The following is a 12,046-nucleotide window of genomic DNA, read 5'->3' as shown; positions in this document are numbered from 1 at the left end:
TGAAGAGATCTCTAGTCTTTCCCATTCTGTTGTCTTCCTCTATTTCTTTGCATTGATCCCTGAGGAAGGCTTTCTTATCTCTTCTTGCTATTCTTTGGAACTCTGCATTCAGATGCTTATATCTTTCCTTTTCTCTTTTGCTTTTCGCCTCTCTTCTTTTTACAGCTATTTGTAAGGCCTCCTCAGATAGCCATTTTTCTTTTTTGCATTTCTTTTCCATGGGGATGCTCTTGATCCTTGTCTCCTTTACAGTGTCACTAACCTCCATCCATAGTTCATCAGGCACTCTGTCTATCAGATCTAGGCCCTTAAATCTATTTCTCACTTCCACTGTATAATCATGAGGGATTTGATTTAGGTCATACCTGAATGGTCCAGTGGTTTTCCCTACTTTCATCAATTTAAGTCTGAATTTGGCAATAAGGAGTTGGAAGAGGGTGTTTGCTTTGACCAGTGCATTTTCTTGGCAAAACTCTATTAGACTTTGCCCAGCTTCATTCCGTATTCCAAGGCCAAATTTGCCTGTTACTCTAGGTGTTTCTTGACTTCTTACATTTGCATTCCAGTCCCCTATAATGAAAAGGCCATCTTTTTTGGGTGTTAGTTCTAAAAGGTCTTGTAGGTCTTCATAGAACCATTCAACTTCAGCTTCTTCAACATTACTGGTTGGGACATAGATTTGGATTATTGTGATATTGAATGGTTTGCCTTGGAAATGAACAGAGATCATTCTGTCATTTTTGAGATTGCATCCAAGTACTGTATTTCAGACTCTTTTGTTGACCATGATGGCTACTCCATTTCTTCTAAGGGATTCTTGCCCACAGTAGTAGATATAATGGTCATTATTACTACTTCTTTATTAATCTGTTGGTCCTTGGGCCTTTGCATAGAGAAATACATCTGAGGAAGTGCCAAAGGGGATTTAAAAAGGGTAACAAACCAGAGGAGTACTGGGTGACCACAGTAGACTGTGAGTCTACTTGGGACACCGCTCAGAGGTTGCTTAGCCCAAATTTTGCCCATCCTTCAGAACTCAGCTCAAGTCCACATTCTTACAGGAGCCCCACTGATGTTCAGTCCTCTACTCTGCCTGGTACGTGTTAGTCACTCAGCTCTATCGGACTCTTTGAGACCCCATGCACTGTAGCCCGCCAGGCTCCTCTGTCCATGGAGTTCTCCAGGCAAGAATACTGGAGTGGGTTGCTATTCTCTTCTGCAGGGGATCTTCCCAAACCAGGCGTCAAACCCAGGTCTCCAGCATTGCAGGCAGATCCTTTCCCATTCTTTACCAGAGCCATCAGGGAAGCCCACTCTGTCTGGTGGAGGAAGCTTACTCTTGTTAACTCTAACTGAATCCTGTTCATTCATCATAAACTTTGCCAGCTCAGGATTATTTCAGTCAGTTCAGGGTTTCCAGACTCCATTACCCATTCCTGAGCTAAGTATGTGGAAAATAGGCATCCATGGCCTCAGATGAAGTATGCTTCATGAAGGCAGTGATACAATTACTCTAAATCTGCCCTCAATGCCCATCCAGGGTTAAGCATATAGTAAGTGCTTCAGAGGTTTCCCTATGGCACAGACAGTAAAAAATCTGCCCACAATTCAGGAGACCTGGGTTCAGTCCCTGGGTCGGGAAGATCCCCTGGAGAAGGGAATGGCAACCCATGCCTGTATTCTTGCCTGGAGGATCTCATTGACAGAGGAGCCTGGTGGGCTACAGTCCATGGGGTCACAAAGAGTCGGACAGGACTGAGGGACTAAGCACTGACACACAAGTGCTTCGGAAGTGGATGAATGGTTGGGAGGATGCATGGATAGGAGGATGAATGGATGGGAAGATGAATGGTTGGGAGGATGAATGGGTGAGAGAATGGGAAAGTACTTTCCCCACAGAATATAATATCTGTCCTTTCTCCTCAGCATAGTGAGGCCAACCTACTTAGGTCAGGTCAGCAGTTCCTCTCCTCTTGTTCCTAGTGCACCACACACTACACACCCAAATGATGCAGGCACAGAGGGCTGAGAGCTGGAACAGGGTACAACCTGGGGAGGTATGCAAAAAGTTACTCTTAAAAGGCCTAAATTATTAGAGAGTTATGCCACATCCCTGGCTTAAAAGATACATGTTTAGAAAGGATCACATTTCCCCTCAAATTGTTGCTGTTTGTGTCCAACTCTTTGCAACCCCATGGACAGCAGCATGCCAGGCTTCCCTGTCCTTCACCATCTTCCAGAGCTTGCTCAAATTAATAGTTCTTATTGAAATCCCATCTGGATTTTTTCAATTTGGTAAATTGATTTGAAAATTCATCTGACATGGAATAAATCCACAAAAAAAGTTGAGATTTTTGAAAAAGAAAAACAAATGCCTTGCAAATGACTTGTCTTGCAAAAATATATATTTTAAAGTATTTTAACATGTGTTTTAAAACTACTACAATTAAAACAGTATGGCACTGGCAGGAAAAAAGGAAAGCATATGCATGAGACCATATAAAATGTCTAGAAGAATCTGTGATAAATTAATTTTATATATGACAATGGTGTTTTTTCACATCCATGGGGGCATTTTGGGGGCAGTTGGTAAAGAATCTGCCTGCAATGCAGGAGACCCTGGATCAATTCCTGGGTTGGGAAGATCTGCTAGAGAAGGGATAGGCTGAATTTTTACTTTACATTGTAAATATTATATTTTAAATAGAATTTATTATTATTATAAATAAAATCTAAGCACACCTAGAGGATATAGTTAGGACTTTTCTTCTACACCTATGTGTTTATTGAATGTTGCATTTTTCCCACCATGGTCCCACATCAAGCCTCACACAGTTCCAGAGTCAAAGTCTGCCTGACTCCACAGCTGGAGCCTTACCCACTGCTCCCTTTGAATTCCCCACTAAAGCTGCCCCGGGCAGTCGATGGAGGAGGAGAGCTGCAGGAAGTGTTCTGAGCATCCTGTGTGGCTGGCTGGGCTAGCTTGAGGGTACTCTGTATCAGTTCGTCCAGGATCGATGACCTGGAAAACTGACCAACCCCAGTGACCCTGTCGGCCTCCGCAGCCTCCCTGAAGGACCCCCACTTTGCCTTCAGCCTGTACTGGTAGATGATATCCACACTCCAGGCAGGAATACCATCTTCTCCCTGGTGAGTATCTCCATTTCCCTCACCCTGCTAGGTCTCCAGGGCAGGCCAGCAGCACACACCCAGGGCCTGGAGGGTCTGGGATTCAGCCTGGCCCAAATCCCAGACAAAGGGTTCCATGGGCACTACAGTCAATTCCTCTGCACCCTCCTGCCACCCCCAGGGCATGCCAGCCAGACAGCATGCTGTTTGGGGCCAGAGAAAGTATGAAGTGTGAGTCGCTCGATCATGTCCGATTGTAGCCCACCAAGGTCCTCTGGCCATGGGAATCTCCAGGCAAGAATGCTAGAGTGGGAAGCCATTCCCTTCTCCAGGGGAATCTCCCTAACCCAGGGATTGAACCTGGGTCTCCCACATTGCGGGCAGATTTTTTTTACCCTCTGAGCCACCAGGGAGGCCTATACAGGGAGGGAAGCAGCATACTCACACGGAAGTTTGTTGATAACGCCCAGAAATTGTGTGACACGGAAGTCTTCCTCACCCACTCTGAGAAGGACCAGGTAGCCAGGAGGCAAATAGCTCCCTTCACTTCAAGACTGAGAAACTTGCCCTGGGGTTGAGCCCAGACACTATCGGTTATATTTTCTTTAACGGTAAGTAATCCAGTACTTTGGCCACCTCATGCGAAGAGTTGACTCATTGGAAAAGACTTTGATGCTGGGAGGGGTTGAGGGCAGGAGGAGAAGGGGACGACAGAGGATGAGATGGCTGGATGGCATCACTGACTCAATGGATGTGAATCTGAGTGAACTCTGGGAGTTGGTGATGGACAGGGAGGCCTGGCGTGCTGTGATTCATGGGGTCACAAAGAGTCGGACATGACTGAGCGACTGAACTGAACTGAACTGAATCCTTTAAGGATTGTTTAAATCTCGTTGCAGTTTATTAAAAAGGTGACCCACCTTTTGTCTAAGATGTGATCAGGTCATATCACACTCCCTACTGCCTCAGCAAGACTTCATTTATTGACTGACTCCTCTCTCTTCCATACCTCCAACCTTTCTTCTAGAACCTTCACCTGAACATTCAAACTCCAGTTCCTTCTCCAGCAACAGTCCCAGCTCCCTCCTTCCTGCCACAACCAAACTTCTAGGACCTGCTACATAATTTGTAGGTCTCAGTACAAATGAGTATGTGGGGCCCCTGTTCATAAATCACATTTCAATGTGGAGACAGCCGAGCATTAAACCACATTCCAGACCTGTTAAGAGCCCAGGTGGCACCTCCTGGAAGCCAGCCCTGCCCACAGAAGATATCCCAAATTGCTGTCCATTCCACCAAACACAAGTCTTGCTTCTGGGCTCATGACCTAAATTGTTTAATCAAGCTGCCTCCCCAAAAGAAGCCCCTTATTTAGCAGGGGAGCCTCTTCCTTGTGTCCTCCTAGCTTTGTGACGTTTACCTGCTCTGTTAGCCTCTCCTCAACACCCTCCTGTCTGGGCTCAGCGTGGCTTTCCTGATTCTCCTTCCACCCTACCTCCTTTGCACACACTGAGCCCATTAAATATTTACATTCCATAGAGCTCTTCCTCAGCCACCCATCTTTTCTTATTCTTCATTCTCGGGTGAGCTTGGCCCCCTCAGTGACCTCCAAATCTGCTATGCACTGAAGACTCTCAGCTCCTTTTGTCCAGCCCCACTTCCCATGAACTCCAGACTCATTTCCTTACCAGTCATCTGGTCACCTCTGTCCAAATGTCCAAGAAGTGCCTCATATTTAGCATATTCAAAAAAGGATGCATTTCTTCCCACTCTGTCCTCCACCCCCAAAGAAAGTCCCCTCTTCCTGTTCCTTTCCTCTCAGTTCAGTTCAGTCGCTCAGTCGTGTCCATCTCTTTGCGACCCCATGAATCACAGCACGCCAGGCCTCCCTGTCCATCACCAACTCCCGGAGTTCACTCAGACTCACGTCCATCGAGTCAGTGATGCCATCCAGCCATCTCATCCTCTGTCATCCCCTTCTCCTCCTGCCCTCAATCCCTCCCAGCATCAGAGTCTTTTCCTTTAAGTCTCAGTAAATTGTCCTGATTCTGTGCACTGCCCAAACCAGAAACCTTGAGGTCACTGTGGTCCCTGGCAAGCAGTGCACGGAGCATGGCTAACTGTGGATTTGACAGGAGCAGAAGAGGAGGACGCCACAAGCCCAGGTGCCTTTCCCAAATCCCATTTGCACAAGTTTCATGCTGACAGGCTTTTCCTGCTGTTAGTTTTTTGAGGAAGGCAGCCACCACCTTCTCTGCATGGGGAAAATGATGATCCTATGCTAAAGTCAAAGTCAGCTGGGAAGCAGGTGTGCCTCCTCCTTCCTGCAATGCCTGCCAGGCTGTCAGATGCTCTGGGCTCTTGAAGAAAAAGAAAAGCTATGACTGAAGATATGAGCAGAAGTAGAGTGTCTTTACACAAGATCACTCTGAGTTATTGGACCCATTTCACAGATTAGCAAACCAAGATCCATAACAACTGTACAATTATAAGTCAAACTCATTGGCCCAGTGTGAACATTCCTGGGAGGACTTATTGACCCACCTCACTCTCATGACCTTCCATCAGCTTCATATCCTCTGTTGGTTTCTGGATTTTTCTTCTTCCAGTTTCCTTGCTGCCTGAACAAGGTGTGCTCAGCTCAGTGAAGCAGCAGGTGACAACCTTGGGTGAGGGCATTTGGGTGCCACTGGGAAGGCAGTCCCCTGGCAGGACTTGGGAAATCCACACTGACTGTGGCCTGGGAGTCTGTGTGTGTGACATAAAAGAGAGTGAGGCTGTCCTGTCATCACTGCCTGTTGGCATCCAACAGGCCCAGGGGCTTACAAGGCACCAGCCAGGTCTCAGGTCCCCTCCACAAGTGGCAGAGAAGGAAAGCCTCTCAGGGTCTCTTTGATAAGAAAACCTACACAATATTATTTTGTGTCTGTGTTTGGAAGCATTGGCATGCCTCAGCCATGCCCCTGCAAAGGATGACCCAGCACCAGCACTCCCGATGAGGAAATCCTCCTTGGACTTGCAGGGCAGCGACTGAGCTCTTCCCAAGTCTCCATCTGACGTTCAACCCTGTGTACTATCTGAGAAAGCATCCACTGAGTACTAGATGTGTGCCCGGCATGGTCCGAAGGCAGAAAGGATACAGAGGAGGAGACAGTCCCATCCTCAAAGAGCTATTGGTGGAGGCATGCACAGCACCTGTCATACTACAACTACTCCTGGTATGGGAGTAGATTTCACTACAAGCAAGATACATGTTCTTACTGCGAGTGTGTCAGATGGAATTTTAAGCTGAACTGGCAAGGAGCCCAGTGCTGACAGAATGAATCACTGTGAAGGAGAAGGGTGTAGCCTGACCTCAAACTGGTGCCAGGGAACAGCTGTAGGTTGATAAGAATCCATGGGAACTTTGTTCTCACAGTCATCCCATGCACACCATCATTGCCGTCATCCCTTCACAGACTCAACTATTCCACCCTCTGACCACTGCTCTTTTCCTTCCAGCTCATTACTCTTGGTACTCAGCTCCAACAATCCCCCAACCCCCAGGAATGCACCGTTCATGGATCCTACTAGTTTTCACCTCCCTCTGTTCCCTCAGGTCCTCGCTTCCTCCTCGTCCAGCTTAAGTTCCATGATCAATCGTACCCTGAGTTCCTTTGCCCTTGTCTGTCTCTATCATAGCTTTGTGACAAAACCCTCTAATTCTAACCCTATTTCACAGCTACACTCAAACTTTTGGATGTAGCTAGAAGAAAACACAACACATTGATAGATCTCGTTTTAAATTCATGATCACTGAGCCTCAAGACAGCCGTTGATCCCTGGCAGCAATCAGTGTCTGTTCCAGCCCTTTCATGCTTCCTGTCTTAAGTAAATACTTCATACCTTCACAGTACAACAAACCTCTGACACCTCCTGCCCTGAATCACCCCGGGCAAGGGAACTTACTTCCTTTTGCTGGCAAAATATAGGTAACCGTCTTCCTACTCACCTGCGGCTCTCTCTGCTCATGTGTCTATTTCCCCCTCGTTATAATGGAGCACCTGACCTAGCTGAAGCCACCCCTCCACCTACACCCTTGGTTATATTTCATCTCAGGCCCTCAGGGACATCAAACCAGTAACCCTGCCTCTATCATCTCCTCAATCACAAATCTTCACTATCTACTAGACATGTTCTACCAGGACGCAGATTCTTCCATGTTCATGTAGATGGATGAATGGGTGGATGGATGGATGCTAGATAGGTAGAAAAATAAAGATAGATAAAAGGGAGAGATGAAGACAGAGCATCTCCTCCTCTAGCTGATGCCATTGCTTGAAAAAATTATTCTCTTGTCTCCAAATTAGGATGATGAGCCATCCAGCTTGCCTGGGGATGAAAAATAAATTGGACTCCACTTACGTAAAATGTTTACCCCTCAAAAGATATTGTTAAAAAATGAAAAGATAAGCCATAAGTTTCTTACAAAATTGAATGTGATCTTACCATATGATTCAGCAATCATGCGCCTATATATTTCCCCAGCCAATGTGAAAACTTTGTCCACACAAAAAACCCACACCTAAATATTTATAGCAACTTTATTCATAGCTGCCAAAGCTGGAAGCAACCAAGGTGTCCTTCAATGGCGGTGATTTAGTTATGAAATAGTGTCTGACTCTGCAACCCCATGGACTGTAGCCTGCCAGGCTCCTCTGTCCATGGGATTATCCCGGCAAGAATATTGGAGTGGGAAGCCATTTCCTTCTCCAAGGGATTTCCCCCACCCAGGAATTGAACTCACGTCTCCTACATTGCAGGCAGATTCTTTACCGCTGAGCCACCAGGACTTCTATATTGAAATCGGACTCAACTATGAAAAAAAAAAGAATGAAATTCTACCATTGGCAACAACATGGATAGACTTAGAAGGCACTTCAGTTCAGTTCAGTCGTTCAGTCGTGTCTGACTGTTTGCGACCTCATGAATTGCAGCACGCCAGGCCTCCCTGTCCAGCACCAACTCCCGGAGTTCACTCAAACTCACATCTAGGTGTGGTGAAATAAGCCAAACAGAGAAAGAGAAACACTGTGTGCTGTAAGTAACACTTGGAATCAAAAAATTAAGCAAATGAATGAATACAATAGAACAGAAACAGACTCAAAGATACACAAAGCAAGCTAGTGGTGACCAGTGGCAAGCGGGAAGGAGAGGACTTGCCAGATAGGGGCATCGGATGAAGAGGCACAGAGTACTCTGCAGCACAGAAAACATAGTCAATGCTTCACAATAATATAAGTGGAGTTTAATAATCTATAAAAATATTGAACCACTATGCTGTATACCTGAAACTAATATAACCTTGTAAATCAGCTATACTTCAATTAAAAAAGTGGAAAAGAGAAGAAACATAGGCCATTACTATTTATCTAAAGGATAAACAAAGGAATGTTATGAAAACTTCATATACATAAATTTTAAAAGCTAGATTAAATGAGCAAATTTTCTTCTTAAAAAATATTGCTTGAAGAAATAGAAAATCTGAAGAGTTCTCTATGAGAGAAATTAAACCCATAAATAAAAAATTCCTCCCAAAGATAACTCCAAGCCCAAATGATGTCTCTGGCACATTCTGCCAAGCATTCAAGGAAAAAAAAAAATGATGTCAGGCTTACACACTTTTCCAGATTTTAGAATAACAGACCATACTTCCCAACCTGTTAAATGAGGCCCTCATGACACGGACACCTATATCTGGCAAGAGCAGTAGTAAAAAGGTGACAAAATAAAATTACTGTAAACCAGAACAAGAACATGTTTGAAGATAAAATTCTCTCTGCCCGTTTAAGCCACAACCCGCCCCCCCTCACTTTAGTGTGTATCTGTATTACATATTAACTGGATCCCCTTGGAAGACAGAGGAATGCTTGCTGCTGCTGCTGCTGCTGCTAAGTCGCTTCAGTTGTGTCCGACTCTGTGCGACCCCATAGACGGCAGCCCACCAGGCTCCCCCATCCCTGGGATTCTCTAGGCAAGAACACTGGAATGCTTACCCACCACAAAAAGGAAAAACATGTTACCAGCAAGGTAAGTCCTTACGAGATAAGGCTCCTTTCTCAATCCTGTAAGGGGTCACAATGACTCATTCCTCGCCTTGGACTATGTAAAGGTCAGTGTGTTGCTTTGATGCACTTCATCGCAAAAACTTGCACAACCGTGCCTTGACCTCTCTCAGGTGGAACAGTCCCGGGAGTTTTCTGAAAGACTGTCTCTTGACTTATAATCCTCAGTTTGGCTCAAATAAAATCTTCCATTTCTTTCTTAGATTGGCTATTGATTAATTTTTCGTTGACAAAAGAAACTCACCAACCACTGTGCATAACACTACATTAATTGTTTTCATTCATCACCAGGAAAATGCTCTCAAGGTGGGCATGACCCTTCACCTCACTTAATGAACCAGAAAATTGAGGTTGGTGGAAAGTAGAGAATGCGCCTAAATCACACAACCAGCCATCGGCTGGAGTGATACCGCAGACCAGCCTAACAGACACCAAGCCTTCTCTCTTAGGGTCTGGATTTTAATCTCCTGCCTCCTCTGTCTTCAGGGAAGCTGGAAAGCTAGGAAGGTGAGCCTCAGAGAAGTCAAGCGACTTGTCCAAGCTCACAGAACACGTTGGTGACAGGGCAAGAGGCAGAGCTGGGACTCAGCCCGGCCCCTCCTAGCTTCTCCTGAGGATACCTGCACAGCTTGCCTGTCTGACCCCACAGTTCTCAAACCTTCTCAGGCTACTCCCCACTGTGGATCTGTAGACGATGGCTGGATCAACAGGCGCATCCACATCACCATCACACCCTGACCCAACATGCCCATCAGCCCCCTGGGCCCAGAATGGCACTGCAGAAAGTGAAAGTGAAAGTGAAGTCACTCAGTCGTGTCCGACTCTTTGTGACCCCGTGGACTGTAGCCCACCAGGCTCCTCTGTCCATGGGATTCTCCAGGCAAGAGTACTAGAGTGGGTTGCCATTTCCTTCTCCAGGGGATCTTCCCGACCCAGGGATCGAACCTGGGTTTCCTGCATTGGAGGCAGACGCTTTAACCTCTGAGCCACCAGGGAAGCAGAACTGCTCGTTATTAAGACAAGAGCACCTGTAACTTCTGTTTTGATGTGGAATGAGACGGGGAAGGAATAAGGGAAGACGGAGGCAGTGGAACTTCAATAAGGGCTTTAGCTGAGGTGTGTGGGCCCCCATTCTGATTCCTCTGCGTAGTACTGTGAGTTTAGGGAAGTCTTTTTGCAACAGAGAACAAACCTGACTCCATATTGGTTCTATTCCTGTAGCTCTAACAGCCCTGCTCTGTTGCCTGGGCTCAGCCATGCTGGCTCTGCACCTTCGGTAGAAGAAAGTTGCCCACAGCCTGAAATATGCGTGATAGTTCATGCTCAAGGCTCTGCTTACCAGGCTTGACCTTTAAAAGTATAATACTTTTATGGAAAATAAGATTTGTCGTGGAGGTTTATAGGAACATCATGAGGGAGGGAGGTGGGCAGCCGCAAAAGCAAAAGAGCAAAAACAAAGAAATATCACATTCCCTCTAGGAGCCTGACCAGAACCAAGGAGTTTGCCACAGCAAGCCACATGGCCGAATTCTGACTCTGAGAGATGGTTCTTTAGGACCATCTTCTAAGTCTGCTGACTTTCCAAATAAAGTCACTATTCCTTGTCCCAGCATCTTGTCCGTTGATTCCTTGGCCTGTGGTATGGCAGGCAGTAATGAACTTGGACCTGGTAACATTAGAGCTTCTCCCTGCCGGTTTCCCAGTTGCTAAATGAGACTAGCAGCAACAGGCATACCTTGGAGATATTGAGGGTTTGGTCCCAGACCACTGCAATAAGGCAAATATTGCAATAAAGCGAGTCACACATATAGTTTTTTTGTTTGTTTCCCAGGGCATATAAAAATTGTTTATACTATACTGTGGTCTCTCAAGTACGCAATAACATTCTGTCTAAAAAGGCAGTGAACATACCTTAATTTAAACATACTTTATTGCCAAAAGATATTAACCACCATCGGAGCCTTCAGCAAGTCAAAATCGTTTTGCAATAGCAATACCAAGGATCACTGGTCCCAAATCACCATAACAAATATAACAGTAACGAAGACATTTCAAATACTGCAAGAATTACCAAAATGTGACCCAAAGACATGAAGGGAGCAAATGCTGTTGGGAAAATGGCTCATATAGACTTGCAGGACACAGGGTTGCCACAAACCTTTCATTTGTAAAAAAGCACAATATCTGAGGGACTTCCTTGGTGGTCCAGTGGCTAAGACTTCACGCTCCCAAGGCAGGCAGCCGGGGTTCAATCCCTAGTCAGCAAACTAGATCCCACACACTGCAACTAGGACCCAGTGCAGCCCAATAAACAAGCAAACAAATAACCACAGTATCTGCAAAGTACGGTAAAGCAAAGTGCGATAAAACGAGTATGCCGGTAATCATCAGCATTCGTATAGCACGCAGAATACATCGGGCGCTGTTCTGTGCTCTTTCTGCATATGCAATCTTCACAACAACCTAGAGTGACTCTAGGATCTCCATTTCTCAGCTGAGGCACAGAGGGCTTAGTAACTTGCCTGATATCACACAGCTAAGGTCTAAATTCAAACCCTGCTCTTGACTGCTGTGTTATCCTAGGTGATAATACTACCTGCCTGGTTAAGTTCATGTGAGAGTCAAATAGGTCAGTACGCACAAAACACCAGAGCTGGTACCCAGCAGCAGCTCAATAAATACCAGTTACTACCCTCACTACGTACCTACCAGACTCGATGCCCAGTGCCTTACTTTAGGCTGTGATATCAGGGCAGAGCAGGAAATGGCAGGGAAATGAGAAAGGAGTGAGCCCGTCAATGCAGAACCCTATC

General features: G+C 45.9%; 1 non-coding gene across 1 annotated transcript; it reads right to left on the bottom strand.

The window, feature by feature from the left end:
* Positions 1–10,157: 10,157 nt before the first annotated feature.
* TRNAW-CCA (transfer RNA tryptophan (anticodon CCA)) lies at positions 10,158–10,229 on the bottom strand. The gene has a single exon. It is a non-coding gene; the product is annotated as a tRNA-Trp (tRNA).
* Positions 10,230–12,046: the final 1,817 nt, after the last annotated feature.

Source organism: Capricornis sumatraensis, chromosome 19, assembly GCF_032405125.1.
Source record: "Capricornis sumatraensis isolate serow.1 chromosome 19, serow.2, whole genome shotgun sequence".
Lineage (NCBI taxonomy): Eukaryota > Metazoa > Chordata > Mammalia > Artiodactyla > Bovidae > Capricornis > Capricornis sumatraensis.
This window is presented reverse-complemented; position numbering and strand designations above follow the sequence as displayed.